Source organism: Mobula hypostoma, chromosome 1 (genome assembly GCF_963921235.1).
Source record: "Mobula hypostoma chromosome 1, sMobHyp1.1, whole genome shotgun sequence".
NCBI lineage: Eukaryota > Metazoa > Chordata > Chondrichthyes > Myliobatiformes > Myliobatidae > Mobula > Mobula hypostoma.
The window spans coordinates 247,594,703-247,616,302 of record NC_086097.1 but is presented as its reverse complement, the minus strand read 5'-3'; the positions used below and the strand labels follow the sequence as shown (position 1 = coordinate 247,616,302).

The following is a 21,600-nucleotide window of genomic DNA, read 5'->3' as shown; positions in this document are numbered from 1 at the left end:
AGGTACAACAAAACACATAAAAACATGCAATTCTGCAGATGCTGAAAAGCCAGAACAAATCCAATCACACAATTCCTATTACATTCACAAAGTGCTGGAAGAACTCAGTAGGTCAGCCAGCATCTATGGAAATGAATAAACAGTCCACGTTTCGGCTGGGGCTCCTCATCTAACTTGCGTACTGCCTGTTTTGCCACTGGCATTTAGGGCAACAATGAAGGCCCTCCATCCCTGTCTATATCATCACACACAGAGGTAGAAGGATTCTTCATTGCTGTTTTAATAACAATTTAGTTTGACCAGTCAGGGTTGTTATCTCTGAGCTGACCCCCAAACCTGGATGACCAGTGGACCACTCTTAGTCTGGCCTCTACCCTTTGATCTATTTGACATGGGAGACCCTACCAACAGCCTTGACTCCAGCCGACATAGCTCTCCGGGTGACTGAGGCAGGGAAGCCTCCGAACCACGACAAGGTTGTGGTCCTCTTGGAGGAATACCCTTTATCAGAACAATGAAAAATTTTCAGCAGCATCATAGGTACATGGGTTCAGACAACAACGTGCTCAACGTAAATGATGCATAAATCATGGCGGGAGGAAGAGATAGCAGCGCGCTGCGCATGCGCAGCCCTCTGGTGAAAATGATATCATATCCGTTAAATAGGGGCCGTGGACAATTCTGATTTGATGGAGAATGGACGTGAAAGCACAGAGGAACATCTGGAGAAATTTCTGAAACGCTCGTTCGCTGCTGTCGTTACTGCGTGATCGAGAATCTTCCTGAGGGAAGGCCTCAAAATCCCCGGCTTTGCCTGCTGTCAGCGACCGAGATTGAGGACGAATCGTTCGGATAGAGGTGGTGCTCAGTACTCGGTGTCGGAGGGCTGATCGGAGGCTGGAAGTTTTCGGACGACTCAGAGTCGGACTGTGGTCGGGCATGGCAGGGAGAGTTTTCTTCCTTCTCCCGTCTGCGTGAGATGTGGGACTTTCGAGAGACTTTGAACTTTTTACTGTGCTCATGGACTGTTCTTCATCAAGTTATGGTATTGTTGCACTGTTGTAACTATATGTTATAATTATGTGGTTTTGTTAGTTTTTTCAGTCTTGGTCTGTCCTGTGTTTTGTGATATCACACAGGAGGAAATATTGTATCATTTCTTAATGCATGCATTACTAAATGACAATAAAAGAGGACTGCGTGTCCTCATAATCTTAAATACACTGGACAATGGGAAAAGGGCTTGTGCAAAAGAAGCATTAGTACAGAGTTGAGCCCATGGTAGTCCGAGAGGTTCAAAGTTCAAAGTAATTTTATTATCAAAGTACATACAGTGCCTACAAAAAGTATTCACCCCTCCCCCTTGGAAGTTTTCATGTTTTATTGTATTACAACATGAAATCACAGTGGATTTAATTTGGCTTTTTTGACACTGATCAACAGAAAAAAAGTCTTGCGTGTCAAAGTGAAAACAGATCTCTGCAAAGTGATCTAAATTAATTACAAATATAAAGCACAAAATAATTGATTGCATAAGTATTCACCCTCTTTAATATGACACACCAAATCATCACCGGTGCAGCCAGTTGGTTTTAGAAGTCACATAATTAGTTAAATGGAGATCTGTTTTTTGGAGACCTGTGTGCAGTCAAGGTGTTTCAATTGATTGTAGTAGAATACCCCTGAATCTGGAAGGTCCAGCTGCTGGTGAGTCAGTATCCTGGCAAAAACTACACCATGAAGACAAAAGAACACTCCAAGCAACTCCACAAAAAGTTACTGAAAAGCACAAGTCAGGAGAGGATACAAGGAGTTTGTCACGTCACTGAATATCCCTTGGAGTACAGTTATGTCAATCATCAAGAAATGGAAATATGGCACAGCTGTAAATCTGCCTAGAGCAGACCGTCCTCAAAAACTGAGCGACCGTGCAAGAAGGGGACTAGTGAGGGAGGCCACCAAGAGACCTGTGACAACTCTGGAGGAGTTACAAGCTTCAGTGGCTGAGATGGGAGAGACCGTGCAAACAACAACCGTTGCCCGGGTGCTTCACCAGTCACAGCTTTATGGGAGAGTGGCAAAGAGAAAGCCACTGTTGAAAAAAAACTCACGTGAAATCTCAGCTAGAGTTTGCCAGAAGGCACGTGGGAGACTCTGAAATCAGCTAGAAGAAGTTTCTATGGTTTGATTAAATCAAAATTGAGCTTTTTGGCCATCAGATTATATGCTATGTTAGGCACAAGCCAAACACTGCACATCAGCAAAAACACACCATCCCTACCGTGAAGCATGGTGATGGCTGCGTCATACTATGGGGATGCTTCACTGCAGCAGGGCCTGGAAGGCTTGTGAAGGTAAAGGTTAAATGAATGCAGTCTGCAAGGGAACTGTGACTTGGGAGATCTGTTTTTCCGCAAGACAATGACTCCAAGCATAAAGCCAAAGCTACACAGGACTGGCTTAAAAACACAAAGTTGATGCCCTGGAGTGGCCAAATCAGAGTCAAGACCTCAATCCATTTGAGAATTATTATTGTATTTTTATATTTTCTCAGCCCAAGCTGGTAAAACCTGAGGTACGGGCATAGCCAAGCACACTCATTTCTCAATTGCTACGAACTTTCGGATTATTCTAGTGGTATTTAGTATAACAAATTTCACGATACATGCCGGTGATAATAAACACGATTCTGATTCTAATTTAGTATATTATTGTAACAATAAATATTAAGAACATGAGATGAAGTGTCCTTCCATAGGTTGTGGGAGCACTTCAATGATGGGGTAAGTGAAGTTAACTTCTTTGGTTCAGGAGCCTGATGGTTGAGAGGTAATAACTGTTCCTGAACCTGGTGGTGTGAGTCCTGAGCTTCCTGTTCCACCTTCCTGATGGCAGCAGCGAGAAGAGAGCATGTCCTGGGGGACTTTTGCTCGTGATGGATTGGCTGTATTCACTACCTTTTGCAGGATTTTCGGTTCAATGGCATTGGCGTTTCTATACCTGGCTATATACTCTCCACCACACATCTATAGAAGCTAGTTAAAGTGTCCGTGAAGGATTGAGGATTCTGCTCTACAGACTATGGACTCTTGCATCTTGATATAGGAGGAAAATTGCAAATCTGTTTGAATAGTGCCACACCAACAACCTCTCACTCAACACCAGCAAAACCAGAGAGCTAATTATTGTCTACAGGTGGAAGAAACTGAGGGGTTGGACGGTGGGAGGGGTGGTGGCAATCCATGAGCCAGTTCTCATTAAGGGATCAGAGGTGGAGAGAGACAGTAACTTTAAATTCTTTGGTGTTACCACGTCAGGACATCTGTCCAGGCATCAGCACTTAAATCCCATTGCAAAGAAGGCACAGCAGTGCCTGTACTTGCTCAGCCATGCCATCATGACTGATTCACTACTCTCTCAACTCCTCTCACCTGCCTGCTCCCCATAGCCTTTGATGCCCTGTCTAATCAAGAACCTATCTACCTCCACTTTAAATATACCTAATGGCTTGGCCTCGACAGCTCTCTATAGCATTGAATTCCACAGAGTCACCACCTACTGGCTGAAGAAATTCCTCCTCGTCTCTGTTCTAAAGAGGTGTTCGTCTACTCTGTGACTGTGTCCTCTGGTCCTAATCTCCCCGACTATAGGAAGTTTACAGTGGAGGTTGATAGGTTCTTGATTAGCTAGGATATCGAAAGTTACAGTGAGAAGACAGGAGAATGGAGTTGAGATGGAAAATAAAGCAGCCGCAATTGAATGATGGAGTAGACTCGATGGGCTGAATGGCCTATGTCTTGTGGTCTAATTCTGTTAGTATGAATATTTCAAGCTAGATTTGACTCGGTTACGGTTTGAGCTCTCCCAGTTTAGACACCTGTCCTCAGCTGGTTTCAGTAGGAGGTCATTGCATGTTGACTAGACTGAGAGCCACATTCCCATTTCTGAATTCAGCTGCTAACTGGTACATCTTCGGACTGTCAAGGAAACCGGAGTAGCTGAAGGAAACCCACGGGGAGGGCGTACAAATTCCTTACAAAGAGCGTTAGAATGCAATTCCAAACTCCGATGTCCCAAGCTGTAATAGTGTCGCGCTAACTGCTACGGTTCTGTGGGAGCCCTCTGCTTTATTTGTCGTCAGTTTATTGGTAAATGCGGTACATTAGTACAATGTGTGTCTTTGATCGACTACTTCCTGGGACATTTATGGTTGACAGTGAGGTGTGACTGGACTCATTTATAGCCCTAAACAGGAAGGAATAGCAGGTTTCCTCCATAAAGTGCGAGAACCCTCGAAGATTTTTATGACAATGCAATAATATTCATGGTCATCATTACCGAGACTCTGCGGTGTTTTACTTTATTTAATCAACGCCGTAAAGCAGCCGAGCATTGTGAAAATGTTGACCTGTGTGAGTACGAAGATTTTATGTCTTTTTCATTTAGCTGACTGGGACCAATATCCTTGTGGGGATATTTGCTTCTGCCACTATAAACCAACTTGACAGGGGAAGCCTTTCTCAGAGCAGCTTCAGAACGAAGCGAGGCTCAACCTTATCTGCAACGTGGGATTCAATAGGTGGCAACTGAATGAACTTGGAAGGTAGAGGAAACAAGGAATGGGGAGAAACATTTCTGGTAGTGAACATGAATATAGAACAGTACAGCACAACGTTACTTTTGACTAAAACCAGCATGAGGGAGCATATCACTCCCATCTGAACTACCCAGCATTGCCTTCCTCTTACCTTTTAGAAGTGAATTTAAAGTTCTATTGTTTGTTTTTAAAGCTCTCAGTGGTCTGGGACCAGAGTACATCACAGAATCGTTTTCGTTTTATAATCCTGCTCGGGCTCTCAGGTCTTCTTCCGCCAGTCTCTTAAATTTAAACAATCTCCCTCAAAAGAAAATTGGCAAGTCAGCTTTTTTAACTACACTCTAAACTGTGGAACTCAATACCCAAAACTATAAGGCATGTAGACTCATTTGAGACTTTTAAAACACCAGCTCAAGACCTGTTTATTTAACCTTATTTTTAACTGACATCTTTTTGTCTTTTATTTTCTTGTTTGTAGTTTATCCCATTCTACCACACTTTGAACTATATTGTATGTATGAAAGGTGATCTATAGATAAGACCATAAAGACATAGGAAGAGAATTGAGCCATGCAGCCCATTGAGTCTGCTCCGCCATTCCATCATGGCTGATCCTGGATCCCACTCAACCCCGTACACCTGCCTTCTCACTATAATCCGATGATGCCCTGACTGATGAGGAAACTATCAACTTCTGCCTTAAATACACCCATAGATTTGGCCTCCACCGCAGTCTATGGCAGAGCATTCCACAGATTTGCCACTCTCTAGCTAAAAAAAAAATTCCTCCTCATCTCCATTCTAAAAGGTTGCTCCTAAATTTTGAGGCTGTGCCCTCTAGTTCTGGGTACACCCGTCATAGGAAACATCCTCTCCACATCCACCCTGTCTAGCCCTTGCAACATTCAGTAGGTTTCAATGAGATCCCCCCCACAGTCTTCTAAATTCCAGTGAGATCAGGCCCAAAGCTGCCAAACGCTCCTCATATGTTAACCCCTTCATTCCCAGAATCACCCTTGTGAACCTCCTCTGTACTCTTTCCTTTCTGAAACAGTTGACAATACTCCAAGTGCAGCCTGACTAGTGTCTTATAAAGCCTCAGCATTATCTCCTTTCTTTTATATTCTATTCCCCTTGAAATAAATACCAACATTGCATTTTCCTTCTTTACCACAGACACAACCTGTAATTTAATCTCTGTGAGTCTTGCATGAGGACTCCTAAAACCCTTTGCACCACTGATATTTGAATTTTCTCCCCACTTAGATAATAGTCCGCACTATTGTTCCTTTTACCAAAATGCATTATCATACATTTCCCAACACTGTATTTTATCTGCCGCTTTTTTGCCCGTTCTTCCAATTTGTCCAAATCCTGATGCAATCACATTGCTTCCTCAGCACTACCTACCCCTCCACCTACCTTCATATCATCCACAAACTTTGCCACAAATTCCATTATCCAAATCGTTGACAAACAATGTGAAAAGTAGCGGACCCAATGCTGACCCCTGAGGAACACCACTAGTCACTGGCAGCCAACCAGGAAAGGCCCCTTTTGTTCCCACTTGCTGCCTCCTGCCTGTCAGCCATTCCACTATCCATGCCAGTATATTTCCTGTAATACCATAGGATTTTATCTTGTTAAGCAGCCTGATGTTAAATTGGATAGATATATGGACAGGAAAGGAATGGAAGGTTATAGGCTGAGTGCAGGTCGGTGGGAATAGGATAGGGTAAGAGTTCGGCACGGACTAGAAGGGCTGAGATGGCCTGTTTCCGTGCTGTAATTGTTATATGGTTATATGTGTGACACCTTATCAACAGCCTTCTGAAAATCCAAGTAAATGATATCCACTGCCTCTTCTTTGTTCAGCCTGCTTGTTACTTCCTTGAAGAACTGTAACAAATTTATCAGGCAAGATTTCCCTTCACAGAAACCATGCTAACTTTGACTTATTTTATCATTAGTCTCCAAGTACTCTGAAACCTCATCCTTAATGTTAGACTTCAACACTTTCCCAACCACTGAGGTTAGACTAATTGGCTTATAATTTCCTTTCTTTTGCCTTCCTCCCTTCTTAAAGAATGGAGTGACATTTACAATCGTCCAGTCCTCCAGGACCATGCCATGATCAAGTGATTCTTAAAAGATCATTACTAATGCATCCGTTATCTCTTCAGCAACCTCTTTCAGGACTCTGGGATGTAGTCCATCTGGCCCAGGCGACTTATCCACCTTAAGACCTTTGAGTTTGCCGAGCACATTTTTCTTTTTAAAGCAATGGCACTCATTCCTGCTCCCTGGCACTCACGAACCTCTGGCATACAGCAGGCAGTGAAAAAGGCAAATGGTATGCTGGCATTCATAGCAAGAGGATTCGAGTACAGGAGCAGGGAGGTACTACTGCAGTTGTACAAGGCCTTGGTGAGACCACACCTGGAGTATTGTGTGCAGTTTTGGTCCCCTAATCTGAGAAAAGACATTCTTGCCATAGAGGGAGTACAAAGAAGGTTCACCAGATTGATTCCTGGGATGGCAGGACTTTCATATGATGAAAGACTGGATTGACTAGGCTTGTACTCTCTGGAATTTAGAAGATTGAGGGGGAATCTGACTGAAACGTATAAAATTCTAAAGGGATTGGACAGGCTAGATGCAGGAAGATTGTTCCCGATGTTGGGGAAGTCCAGAACGAGGGGTCATAGTTTGAGGATAAAAGGGAAGCCTTTTAGGACCGAGATGAGGAAAAAACTTCTTCACATGGAGAGTGGTGAATCTGTGGAATTCTCTGCCACAGGAAACAGTTGAGACCAGTTCATTGGCTATATTTAAGAGGGAGTTAGATATGGCCCTTGTGGCTAAAGGGATCGGGGGTATGGAGAGAAGGCAGGTACAGGGTTCTGAGTTGGGATGATCAGCCATGATCATAATAAATGGCGGTGCAGGCTCAAAGGGCCAAATGGCCTACTCCTGCACCTATTTTCTATGTTTCTATGTTTCTATACTGCTAGTGTCTTCCACAGTAAAGACTAATGCAAAGTACCATTAAGTTCATCTGCTATTTCTTTGTCCCCCATTGCTACCTCACCAGCATCATTTTCCAATGGTCCAATATCAACTGTCACTTCCCTTTTACTCTTTATATAACTAAAATACTTTCAGTATCCTGCTTTATAATATTGGCTGGTTTGCCCTCATATTTCATTTTTTCCCTTCTTATACCTTTTTTAGTTGCCTTTTGTTGGATTTTAAAAACTTCCCAATCATCCAACTTCCCACTCACTTTTGATGCCTTATATGCCCTTTCCTTTGCTTTTATGAAGTCCTTAACTTCCCTTGTCAGCTACAGTTGACAGTTGAGAACTTCTTCTTTTGTGGGACATATCTATCCTGTGCTTTGTGAAATATTTCCAGAAACTTCAACCACTTCTGTTCTGCCATCATCCCTGCCAGTATCCTCCTCCAATCCACCTGGGCAAGTTCCTCTCTCATGCCTCTGTAATTCCCTTTATTCCATTGCAATATTGATACATGTGAGTTATGCTTCTCCCTCTCAAAGTGCTGTATGAATTTAATTATATTATGATCACCGTCTCCTAAAGATTTCTTTATATCAACCTTCCTAATAAGATCTGGGTTATTACACGACACCCAGTCGAAGATAACCTTTCCCCAAGTAGGCTCGAGCACAAACTGCTCTAAAAAGCCAATTCGTAAGCATTCAACAAACTCCCTCTATGGAATCAAACACCAACCTGATTTTCCCAATCCCCTTGCATATTGATGTCCCCTATTGCAATTGTGTCATTACCTTTTTTACATGCCTTTTCCAGTTCCCTTTGCAATCTCAACCCCACATCTTGGCTACTATTTGGAGAGGCCTATATATGATTCCCATAATGGTTTTTTCACCCTTGCATTTTCTTAACTCCACCCACAAAGATTTAACATTCTCTGACCCTAAGTCACCTCTCTAAAGATGTAATTCCATCTCTTACCAACAGAGCCACATCACCACCTATGCCTTCCTGGCTGTCCTTTTGAAACAAAGTATATTCTTTGACGTTAAGCTCCCAACTATGGCCTTCTTTCAGCCGACTCAGTGATGCCCACAACATCATCCGGCCAACCTCTAATTCCTTTTTGATCTAAGAGTTCCTTGAATGCCCCTAATGTATCTGCCTCTACCAACACCCTTGGCAGTGTGTCCACAAACTTACCTTCCTCTGTGTTAAAGTCTTACCTCTGACATCCCCCCCCCCCCCGATACCTTCCTCCAATCACTTTAAAGTAATAGAACATAAGAACAGGAGAATGTTCAGCCTGTTCCGCCATTCAATAAGATCATGGCTAATCGGGCCATGGTCTCATCTCCACATACCCCCATATTAGCCATTTCCACTCTGGGATAATGTTTCTGCTCGAGGGTCTTATTTGATAACTTACTGTGAGTTTTTCCTATCAAAGGTGCCTCACCTAGTCACCATTTTGGACTATCATCATCTTTCACTTTCAAGTCTCCGCTATTCACACATCCACATTTAATCAGTCATCATCATCATTCTGTGCCATGTTGTATGACATCATCATTATGTGCCGTGTCGTATGACGTGGGCAATCATGGTCTCATGACCATGATTTTCTTGACAAATTTTTCTATAGAAGTGGTTTACCATTACCTTCTTCTGGACAGAGCCTTTACAAGACAGTTGACTCCAGCCGTTATCAATACTCTTCAGAGGTTGTCTGCCTGGCATCAATGGTCACATAATCAGGACTTGTGATATGCACCAGCCGCTCATACGACTTTCCACCACCTGCTCCCATGGCTTCATGTTACCCTGATCGGGGGAGCTGAGCAGGTACTACACCTTGCCCAAAGGTGACCTGCAGGGTAGCGGAGGCAAGGAGCAACTTAGATTAGATTATGAAGACACGTAGTCCTCTTTTATTGTCATTTGGAATGCATGCATTGAGAAATGATACATCTCCTTTGGTAGAGACGTATCTCCTCACTGCCACCCTCTTTATCAATATATTTTATTTTACCAACATCTAAAAAATTTCTTGTAGAATCTATTCTCAAATTACAAATTTAAGCAAGTGTATTGTTTTGTTTATATTTTGGAGCTGAGATTGATAACGAGAAGATGACATATTTTTACCTCTTGCACAGGAATGTTCCATGAGGCTATGATGCACTTGTTATATTTAGAAGTTTAGAAATTTATATTTTGGAGTTTTTAAGAAAGATGGGTATCTCAATGAAATCTATTGAATATTGAAAGACCTGGTTATGGTTGACGTGAGAAGGATGCTTCCAATAAGACCATAAGATATAGAGGATTGGTTTTTGGCCCATCCAGTCCGCTCTACCATCTCATCATGGTTGATCCAATTTTCCTCTCAGCCCAAATCTCTTGTCTTCCCCCTGTATCCTTTCGTGCCCTGACTAATCAAGAATCTATCAACCTCTGCCTTCAATCTGCCTTAAAAGACCCTAATAGGTGTTATCTACAGGCCCCCAAACAGTAACATGGATATTGGGTGCAAGTTAAATAGGGAGTTAACAATGGCATGTGGCAAAGGTAATGTCGCAGTAGTTATGGGGGATTTCAACATGCAGGTGAACTGGAAAAATTAGGTTGGTACTAGACCCCAGGATAGGGAGTTTGTAGAGTGCCTACGGGATGCATTTTTGGAGCAGCTTGTATGAGAGCCGACCAGGGATAAGGCTATTCTGGATTTAGTGTTGTGCAATGAACAGGATTTGTTAAGTGATCTTGAAGTAAAGGAGCCATTAGGAGGTAGTGACCATAATGTGATAAGTTTTTATCTGCAAGTTGAGAGGGATAAGGGCAGATCAGAAGTGTCAGTATTGCAGTTGAACAAAGGAGACTATGGAGCCATGAGGGAGGAGCTGGCCAAAGTTGACTGGTCGGATATCCTAGCAGAAAAGACAGTGGAACAGCAATGGCAGGTATTCTTGGGAATAATGCACAAGGTGCAAAATCAGTTCATCCCCCAGAGAAGGAAGGATTCAAAGGGGTTGACAAAGGAAGTCAGAGATAGCATAGCATTAAAAAAGTATAACAGAGCTAAGGTGAGTGGGAAGACGGATGATTGGGAAATATTTAAGGAGCAACAGAACTTAACTAAAAAGACAATATGGGGAGAAAAAATAAGGTATGAACGCAAGCTAGCTAGGAATATAAAGGAGGATGGCAAAAGTTTTTTTAGGTATGTGAAGAGAAGGAAGATAGTTAAGAACAATGTTGGGCCCTTGAAGAATGAATTGGGAGAAATTGTTATGGGAAACAGAGAAATGGCAGACGAATTTAATAAGTACTTTGGATCTGTCTTCACTAGGGAAGACACAAGCAATCTCCCAGATGTATGGATGGGCCAAGGACATAGGGTAACAGAGGAACTGAAACAGATTGACATTAGGAAGGAAATGGTGATGAGTAGACTGATGGGACTGAAGGCTAACAAATCCCCAGGTCCAGATGGTCTGCATCCTAGGGTACTAAAGGAGGTGGCTCTGGAAATTGCTGATGCATTGGTGATAATTTTCCAATGTTCCTTAGATTCAGGATCAGATCCTGAGGATTGGCGAATGGCTAATGTTATCCCACTTTTTAAGAAAGGAGGGAGGGAGAAAACAGAGAACTATTGCCCTGTTAGCCTAACATCAGTAGTGGGGAAGATGCTAGAGTCCATTATTAAAGATGAAATAGCGGCATATCTTGATAGAAGTGATAAGATTGGGCCGAGCCAGCATGGATTTACCAAGGGCAAATCATGCTTGACTAATCTATTGGAGTTTTTCGAGGATGTAACCAGGAAGATAGACGCGGGAGATCCAGTGGATGTGGTGTACCTTGACTTTCAGAAGGAATTTGATAAGGTACCACATAGAAGATTGGTGGGTAAAATCAGAGCTCATGGCATTGGGCGGAGGATATTGACATGGATAGAAAACTGGTTGGCAGATAGAAAGCAAAGGGTAGCAGTGAATGGGTGTTTCTCGGAATGGCAGGTGGTGACTAGTGGGGTGCCACAGGGCTCGGTATTGGGACCACAGCTGTTTACGATTTACATCAATGATTTAGAGGAAGGCATTGTGAATAACATCAGCAAGTTTGCTGATGATACTAAGCTGAGTGGCAGTGTGAAATGTGATGAGGATGTTAGGAGAATTCAAGGTGACTTGGATAGGCTGGGTGAGTGGGCAGAAACTTGGCAGATGGTGTTTAATGTGAATAAGTGTGAGGTTATTCACTTTGGGAGCAAGAACAGGAAGGCAGATTATTATCTGAACGGTGTAGAGTTAGGTAAGGGAGAAATACAAAGAGATCTAGGAGTACTTGTTCATCAGTCTCTGAAGGTGAATGAGCAAGTGCAGCAGGCAGTGAAGAAGGCTAATGGAATGTTGGCCTTTATTACAAAGGGAATTGAGTACAAGAGCAAGGAAATCCTTTTGCAATTGTACAGGGCCCTGGTGAGACCACACCTGGAGTATTGTGTGCAGTTTTGGTCTCCAGGGTTAAGGAAAGACATCCTGGCTGTGGAGGAGGTGCAGTGTAGGTTCACTAGGTTAATTCCTGGGATGTCCGGACTGTCTTACACAGAGAGGTTAGAGAGACTGGGCTTGTACACGCTGGAATTAAGGAGGTTGAGGGGGGATCTGATTGAGTCATATAAGATTATTAAGGGATTGGACAAGATAGAGGCAGGAAATATGTTCCAGATGCTGGGAGAGTCCAGTACCAGAGGGCATGGTTTAAGAATAAGGGGTAGGTCATTTAGGACAGAGTTGAAGAGGAACTTCTTCTCCCAGAAAGTTGTGGAGGTGTGGAATGCGCTGCCTCAGAAGGCAGTGGAGGCCAATTCTCTGGATGCTTTCAAGAAGGAGCTAGATAGGTATCTTATGGATAGGGGAATCAAGAGTTATGGGGACAAGGCAGGAACCGGATATTGATAGTAGATGATCAGCTATGATCTCAGAATGGCGGTGCAGGCTCGAAGGGCCGAATGGTCTACTTCTGCATCTATTGTCTTTTGTCTATTGTCTATTAAATTTACCCATTGACTTGGCCGCCTGTAGCAATGAATTCCACAGACTCACCACTCTCTGGCTAAAGGAAATCCTCCTCATCTCTTTTCTAATAGATGCCTCTCTATCCTGAGTCCGTGCACTCTGGTCCAAGACTCCTCCACCGTAGGAAACATCCTCTCCGCAACCACTCTATAAAGATCTTTCAAGATTTGATAGGTTTGAATGAGATCCTCTCCCTTGTTCTGAATTCCAGTGAAAACAGGCCCAGAGCCATCAAACGCTCCTCATACATTAACCCTTTTATTCCCTGGATCAGTCTAGTGAACTACCTTTGGACCTCCTCCAGTGTCAGCATATTCTTTCTGAGATAAGGGCCCCAGAAGTACTCACAATTCTCCAAGTGAGGCCTCATATGATGCACTCTTTACACTTAGAAGTTTAGAAGGATGATGGGTGTCTCACTAAGACCTATGGAATATTGAAATTGCTACTTAGAGTGAACATGGAGAGGATGCTTCCAATAGTGGGAGATTCTAGGACCAGAGGACACAGCATTAGAATATAAGAACGTCACTTTAGAACCGAGATGAGGAGGAATTTCTTTAGCCATAAGTGGTAAGTCTGTGGAATTCATTGCCACAGATGGCTGTGAACACTGACAGATTGGGTGTATTTACAGCGGAAGTGGATATGTTCTTGATCAGTAAAGGGATCGACGTTACAGAAGGAAGTGAGGAGAACGGGGTTGAGAGACGTGCTGTGTTGGTGCCGGAGGTGTGGCAATACTTGCAGGCTGCCCAGCACAATCCTCATTCCTTTGTACTTGTGACAACTAAACCTAACTCTTAATTTTTACATCAGCTATGATCGAATGTCGGAGCAGACTTGACGGGCTGAAATGTCAAATTCTTCTTCTGCGCCTTATGGTCTCATACAGGGCAATTTGTTTACTGCTGGAATCCATCCTTGCAACTTATTTAGGAATTAATATCCATATTTAATGTATTTCATTTGAATTGCTGATCTTGTTATGTGTGTTTAAAACATTGAGCGTGTGTACTTTATTCATATTTCAGAAAGGTACAACTTTCACAGAAATCCCCTCCTTATATTTTATTTACCATGTTTTCGGGAAAGAAATGGGAAGTAAAACCAACCATGAAAGAGATTTAGTGCTGATCAGCTACAGCATTGCAGGATATGGGATAAATTTTATGGGTTAGTGCTTCTGCTGCAAAGCGTTTTGCATGAGAACACAGTGGATGATACCAGGTTCAGAGGTCAGTGCTTTCTGTCTAGCAATATGGACAAAACTAACAAAACATTGAGTCATATAGCAGTACAGCAAAGAAACAGGCCCTTCAGCCCATCTAGCCCACACCGACCTGTTACGCTGTCTAGTTCCATCGACCCATACTTGGACCATAACCCTCATACCTCTCCCATCCATATAATTATCCAAAGTACCTTAACTGTCGAAATCGAATTCACATCCACCACTTCCGCTGGCTGCTACACTCGCACCACACTGCGTGAAGAATATCCCCATCGGAGTCCATTATACAGTGTATTTCATCTTTCTCCTTTAGCCCCTGACCTCCAGCTGTAGTCTCACCCAACCTCAGTGGAAAAAACCTGCACGTATCTACCCCGTCTGTAACCATCATCATTTTGTATACTGTAACGCTACCAAATATTCCCTCATTCTCCTAGACTCCAGGGAATGAAGTCCTAATCTGGACACAAGAGGTACTGAAAGTATTGAGAAGTGCACACAATGTGCTGGAGGAGCTCAGCAGGTCAGGTAGCATCTATGGATGGAAATAAATAGTCCACGTTTTGGGCCGAGACCATTCATCAAGTCAAGTCCTGACAAAACCCCTATAAATTTTCCCTATACTCTTTCAATCGTAATGATCTTTCCTGTTGATAGGTGTCCAGAACTGCATGCAATAATCCAATATTAATAGGACCATAAGATGTAAGAGCATAATTCAGCCATTTAGCCCATCTAATCTTCTCCACCATTTTAACATGGCTGATTTATTATCCTTCCCTCTCAACGCCATTTTCTTACCTTCTCCACATAACCTTTAACCCCCTAACTAATCAATAACCTCCCAACCTTTGCTTTAAATGTACACAATGACGGTCTCTGCAGCTGTCTGTGGCAATGAATTCCATAGATTCACCTCCTTCTGGCTAAAGAAATTCCTCCTCATCTATGTTCTAAAGGAATGACCCTTTATTTTGAGGCTGTGTCCTCTGACCCTCGAATCCCCAGTACAGGAGACAACCTCTCCACATTCACTTTCGCGAAATTCTATCTATCTGCAGTTCATGTCTATCTATAATGTTCTTTCAACAGTCGAAAGGTTTCAGTGAGACTCCCCCATCATTCTTCTGATCTCCAGCTCAGAGCCCTCAAGTGCTCTTCATACATTAACCCTTTCATTTTGGTAATCCTCCTCTGGACCCTCTCCAATGCCAACACCTCTTTGATCAGGGGCTGCAAAACTGCTCTCACTTGCAGTTTGACCAATATGGATCCTCAGATCTTAAAGAGATTGAATATTCTAGCCTCTGAGACACTCCTTCCACTAGAACACGAGAACACCACAGCACAGTACAGGCCCTTCGGCCCTCACTGTTATGCTAACCCATATATTCCTAAAAAACGTACTAAACCCACACTACCCCGTAACCCTCTAATTTTCTTTCATCCATGCGCCTGTCCAAGAGGCTCTTAAATACCCCTAATGTTTTACCCTCCACCACCATCCCTGGCAAGTCATTCCAGGCACCCACAACCCTCTGTGTAAAAAAAACTTACTCTTGATGTCTCCCCTAAACTTCTCTCCCTTAACTTTGTACATATGCCCTCTGGTGTTTGCTATTCATGCCCTGGGAAACAGGTACTAGCTATCCACCCTATCTATGCCTCTCATAATCTTGTAGACCTCTATCAAGTCCCCTCTCATCCTCCTATGCTCCAAAGAGAAAAGTCCCAGCTCTGTTAACCTTGCCTCATAAGACTTGTTTTCCAATCCAGGCAACACCCTGGTAAATCTCCTTGAGTGGAATCTGGAGCAATCACGATTTTAAGATTAAGAGTAGGCAATTTGTGTTAGGAAACACATTTTCACACAGAGGATAGTGGATATCTGATAGTCTGTCTTCCACTACGATGTAATTAATGGACTGTTGACTTGCCAATGCTAATGGACTCCAAATATAGATTAGTCCGAATGGAACTAAATACCAGAACAGGCTCAACTGTTGAATCATTTACACCTCTCTCACGACTCACGACTCACTAAACAGTTTCTGTCAATTTGAAATTAGCTTGTTACTGTACTATATCAGGAGGATATTGATGATTTAAAAGAAGATAACGTTATATCTTGAAGATAAAGTGATAAAGTTTGCCTTGCATTTTCTAACCGCTGGTTTTCAAATAATAACAACAGAATTTTTAAATCTACGTGATAGCCTTAATTTAAAACCTGAATGTTCCTTAAATTGAAAAGGCTGATTCTAGTGGCATACCTACTAAGGCAGCGGGTCAGGATCCTCGAAAACAAGAGAAAATCTGCAGGTGCTGGAACTCAGCAGGCCAGGCAGCATCTGTGGAAAAGAGTAAACAGTCGACATTTTGGGCCAAGACCCGTCATCAGGATGGGAGAAAAAGATGAGGAGTTAGAGTAAGAAGGTGGGGGGAGGGGAACAGGAAGTACAAGGTGGTAGGTGATAGGTGAAACCGGGAGGGGAGGGAGGGGTGAAGTAAAGAATTGGGAAGTCGATTGGTGAAGGAGATACAGGGCTGAAGGGGGAATCTGACAGGAGAGAACAGAAGGCCATGGAAGAAAGGGAAGGGAGGAGCACCAGAGGGAAGTGATTGGGCAGGTAGGAGATAAGATGAGAGAGGAAAACGGGAATGGGGAATGGTGGGGGGGAGGGGACGGAATTACCGGAAGTTCGAGAAATCGATGCTTATGCCATCAGGTTGGAGGCTACCCAGACGGAAGATAAGGTGTTGCTTCTCCATCCTGAGCGTGGCCTCATCGCGGCAGTAGAGGAAGCCGTGGACTGACATGTCAGCATCCTTGTTCAGGGAAATGAGAATCAGAACCAGCTTTAATATCACCGGCATGTGTCATGAAATTTGTTAACTTCGCAGCAGCAGTCCAATGCAATACATGATAATATATTTTTTTTTAAACTTTAAATTACGGTAAGTATATATGAATATTAAATAGTTCAATTAATTAAGTAATGTAAAAACAAATAAAATGTATTCAGGTAGTTTTCATGAGTTCAATATCCATTATCAGATGGTAGAGGGGAAGAAGCTGTTCCTGAATACTGAGTGTGTGCCTTCAGGCTCCTGTACCTCCTTCCTGATGGTAACAATGAGAAGAGGGCATGACCTGGATGGTGGGGATCCTCAATAATGGGTGCCGCCTTTCTGCGGCATCCGTCCTTGAAGATGTCTTGGATATTATGGAGTCTAGTACCCAAGATAGAGCTGACTAATTTTACACTGAGTGCAGGATTACTATTGCAACACTAATCAACCAGCTGATCTGCCTCATGACTGTAACCTCCTCATCACCACCTGATATTCTACCAACAATAGTTAGGGAATTTTTATGGCAGCGGAAGAGACCATTTAGCCCAGTAGATCTGCAGTGGATCCCAGTAGAACCTTATTCCTTCGAATGTAGAAGATTGGGAGGAGATTCGATAGAGGTAAACACAATTATGGAGGGGTATAGAAAGGGTAAATAAAAAAAGGGCACCTGTTAGTCTTGAGAGACCCTGGGTCTGCACCTGGAAAGTCTTCCCTCTAGATCTAGTACTAGGTAATGAACTGGGTCAGGTCACAGATCTCTCAATGGGTGAGCATCTGGGGGACAGTGACCACCGCTCCCTGGCCTTTAGCATTATCATGGAAAAGGATAGAATCAGAGAGGACAGGAAAATTTTTAATTGGGGAAAGGCAGATTATGAGGCTATAAGGCTAGAACTTGCGGGTGTGAATTGGGATGATGTTTTTGCAGGGAAATGTACTATGGACATGTGGTCGATGTTTAGAGATCTCTTGCGGGATGTTAGGGATAAACTTGTCCCGGTGAGGAAGATAAAGAATGGTAGGGTGAAGGAACCATGGGTGACAAGTGAGGTGGAAAATCTAGTCAGGTGGAAGAAGGCAGCATACATGAGGTTTAGGAAGCAAGAATCAGATGGGTCTATTGAGGAATATAGGGAAGCAAGAAAGGAGCTTAAGAAGGGGCTGAGAAGAGCAAGAAGGGGGCATGAGAAGGCCTTGATGAGTAGGGTAAAGGAAAACCCCAAGGCATTCTTCAATTATGTGAAGAAAAAAAGGATGACAGGAGTGAAGGTAGGACTGATTAGAGATAAAGGTGGGAAGATGTGCCTGGAGGCTGTGGAAGTGAGCGAGGCCCTCAATGAATACTTCCCTTCGGTATTCACCAATGAGAGGGAACTTGATGATGGTGAGGATGATATGAGTGAGGTTGATGTTCTGGAGCATGTTGATATTAAGGGAGAGGAGGTGTTGGAGTTGTTAAAATACATTAGGACAGATAAGTCCCGGGGGCCTGATGGAATATTCCCCAGGCTGCTCCACGAGGCGAGAGAAGAGATTGCTGAGCCTCTGGCTAGGATCTTTATGTCCTTGTTGTCCACGGGAATGGTACCGGAGGATTGGAGGGAGGCAAATGTTGTCCCCTTGTTCAAAAAAGGTAGGAAGGATAGTCCGGGTAATTATAGACCAGTGAGCCCTTCGTCTGTGGTGGGAAAGCTATTGGAAAAGATTCTTAGAGATAGGATCTATAGGCATTTAGAGAATCATGGTCTGATCAGGGACTGTCAGCATGGCTTTGTGAAGGGCAGATCGTGTCTAACAAGCCTGATAGAGTTCTTTGAGGAGGTGACCAGGCATATAGATGAGGGTAGTGCAGTGGATGTGATCTATATGGATTTTAGTAAGGCATTTGACAAGGTTCCACGTGGTAGGCTTATTCAGAAAGTTAGAAGGCATGGGATTCAGGGAAGTTTGGCCAGGTGGATTCAGAATTGGCTTGCCTGCAGAAGGCAGAAGGTGGTGGTGGAGGGAGTACATTCAGATTGGAGGATTGTGACTAGTGGTGTCCCACAAGGATCTGTTCTGGGACCTCTACTTTTCGTGATTTTTATTAACGACCTGGATGTGGGGGTAGAAGGGTGGGTTGGCAAGTTTGCAGACGACACAAAGGTTGGTGGTGTTGTAGATAGTGTAGAGGATTGTCAAAGATCGCAGAGAGACATTGATAGGATGCAGAAGTGGGCTGAGAAATGGCAGATGGAGTTCAACCCGGAGAAGTGTGAGGATGTACACTTTGGAAGGACAAACTCCAAGGCAGAGTACAAAGTAAATGGCAGGATACTTGGTAGTGTGGAAGAGCAAAGGGATCTCGGGGTACATGTCCACAGATCCCTAAAAGTTGCCTCACAGGTGGATAGAGTAGTTAAGAAAGCTTATGGGGTGTTAGCTTTCATAAATCAAGGGATAGAGTTTAAGAGTCGCGATGTAATGATGCAGCTCTATAAAACTCTGGTTAGGCCACACTTGGAGTACTGTGTCCAGTTCTGGTCACCTCACTATAGGAAGGATGTGGAAGCATTGGAAAGGGTACAGAGGAGATTTACCAGGATGCTGCCTGGTTTAGAAAGTATGCATTATGATCAGAGATTAAGGGAGCTAGGGCTTTACTCTTTGGAGAGAAGGAGGACAAGGTCCCGCATGGGAGGTTAGTTAGGAAAATTCAGTCGCTAGGTATACATGGAGAGGTGGTAAATTGGATTAGACATTGGCTTGATGGAAGAAGCCAGAGAGTAGTGGTAGAGAATTGCTTCTCTGAGTGGAGGCCTGTGACTAGTGGTGTGCCACAGGGATCAGTGCTGGGTCCATTGTTATTTGTCATCTATATCAATGATCTGGATGATAATGTGGTAAATTGGATCAGGAAGTTTGCTGATGATACAAAGATTGGAGGTGTAGTAGACAGTGAGGAAGGTTTTCAGAGCCTGCAGAGGGACTTGGACCAGCTGGAAAAATGGGCTAAACAATAGCAGATGGAGTGTAATACTGACAAGTGTGAGGTATTGCACGTTGGAAGGACAAACCAACGTAGAACATACAGGGTCAATGATGAGGCACTGAGGAGTGTAGTGGAACAGAGGGATTTGGGAATACAGATACAAAATTCCCTAAAAGTGGCGTCACAGGTAGATAGGGTCGTAAAGAGAGCTTTTGGTACTTTGGCCTTTATTAATCAAAGTATTGAGTGTAAGAGCTGGAATGTTATGATGAGGTTGTATAAGGCATTGGTGAGGCCGAATCTGGAGTATTGTGTTCAGTTTTGGTCACCAAATTACAGGAAGGATATAAATAAGGTTGAAAGAGTGCAGAGAAGGTTTACAAGGATGTTGACGGGACTTGAGAAACTCAGTTACAGAGAAAGGTTGAATAGGTTGGGACTTTATTCCCTGGAGCGTAGAAGAATGAGGGGAGATTTGATAGAGGTATATAAAATTATGATGGGTATAGATAGAGTGAATGCAAGCAGGCTTTTTCCACTGAGGCAAGGGGAGAAAAAAACAAGAGGACATGGGTTTAGGGTGAGGGGGGAAAAGTTTAAAGGGAACATTAGTGGGGGCTTCTTCACACAGAGAGTGGTGGGAGTATGGAATGAGCTGCCAGACGAGGAGGTAAATGCGGGTTCTTTTTTAACATTTAAGAATAAATTGGACAGATACATGGATGGGAGGTGTATGGAGGGATATGGTCCGTGTGCAGGTCAGTGGGACTAGGCAGAAAATGGTTCGGCACAGCCAAGAAGGGCCAAAAGGCCTGTTTCTGTGCTGTAGTTTCTATGGTTTCTATGGTTTCTATGATGAGAGGAGACATGATAGAGGTGTACAAGATAATAAGAGGAATAGATAGAATGGATAGCCAGCGCCTCTTCCCCAGGGCACCACTGCTCAATACAAGAGGACATGGCTTTAAGGTAAGGGGTGGGAAGTTCAAGGGGGATATTAGAGGAAGGTTTTTTACTCAGAGAGTGGTTGGTGCGTGGAATGCACTGCCTGAGTCAGTGGTGGAGGCAGATACACTAGTGAAGTTTAAGAGACTACTAGACAGGTATATGGAGGAATTTAAGGTGGTGGCTTATATGGGAGGTAGGGTTTGAGGGTCGGCACAACATTGTGGGCCGAAGGGCCTGTACTGTGCTGTACTATTCTATGTTCTATGTTCTATGTTTTCTGGTTGGCTGCCGGTGACTAGTGATGTTCCTCAGGGGTCAGTACTATGAATGCTACTTTTCACATTGTTTCTCAATAATTTGGACAATGGAATTTATGACGTGGCAAAGTTTGTGGATGATACAAAGATAGGTGAAAGGGTAGGTAGTGCTGAGGAAGCAGTGCAATTGCAGCAGGACTTAGACAAATTTGAAGAATGTACAAAAAAGTGGCAGATGGAATACAGTGTTGGGAAATGTATGATAAATCATTTTGCTGAAAGGAACAATATTGCAGAATATTACCTAAATGGGGAGAAGATTCAAACATCAGTGGTGCAGAGGAACTTAGGAGTCTTCGTGCAAGACTCCCAGAAGGTTAATTTACAGGTTGAGTCTGTCCAAAGAAGGCAAATGCAATATTGACATTTATTTCAAGGGGAATAGTGTATAAAAACAAGGAGATAATGCTGAGCCTTTATGAGACACTAGTCAGGCCACACTTGGAATATTGTCAACAGTTTTGGGCCATATATCTCAGAAAGGATGTGTTGTCATTGGAGAGAGTCCAGAGGAGGTTCACGAGGATGATCCCAGGAATGAAGGGGTTAATGTATGAGGAGCATTTG

General features: G+C 43.4%; 1 protein-coding gene across 2 annotated transcripts in view; it reads left to right on the top strand.

Moving 5' to 3' along the window:
• pou6f2 (POU class 6 homeobox 2) overlaps window positions 1–21,600 on the top strand; it is a 711,266-nt gene that overhangs the window by 284,172 nt on the left and 405,494 nt on the right. The gene's annotated exons all lie outside the window — the stretch shown is intronic.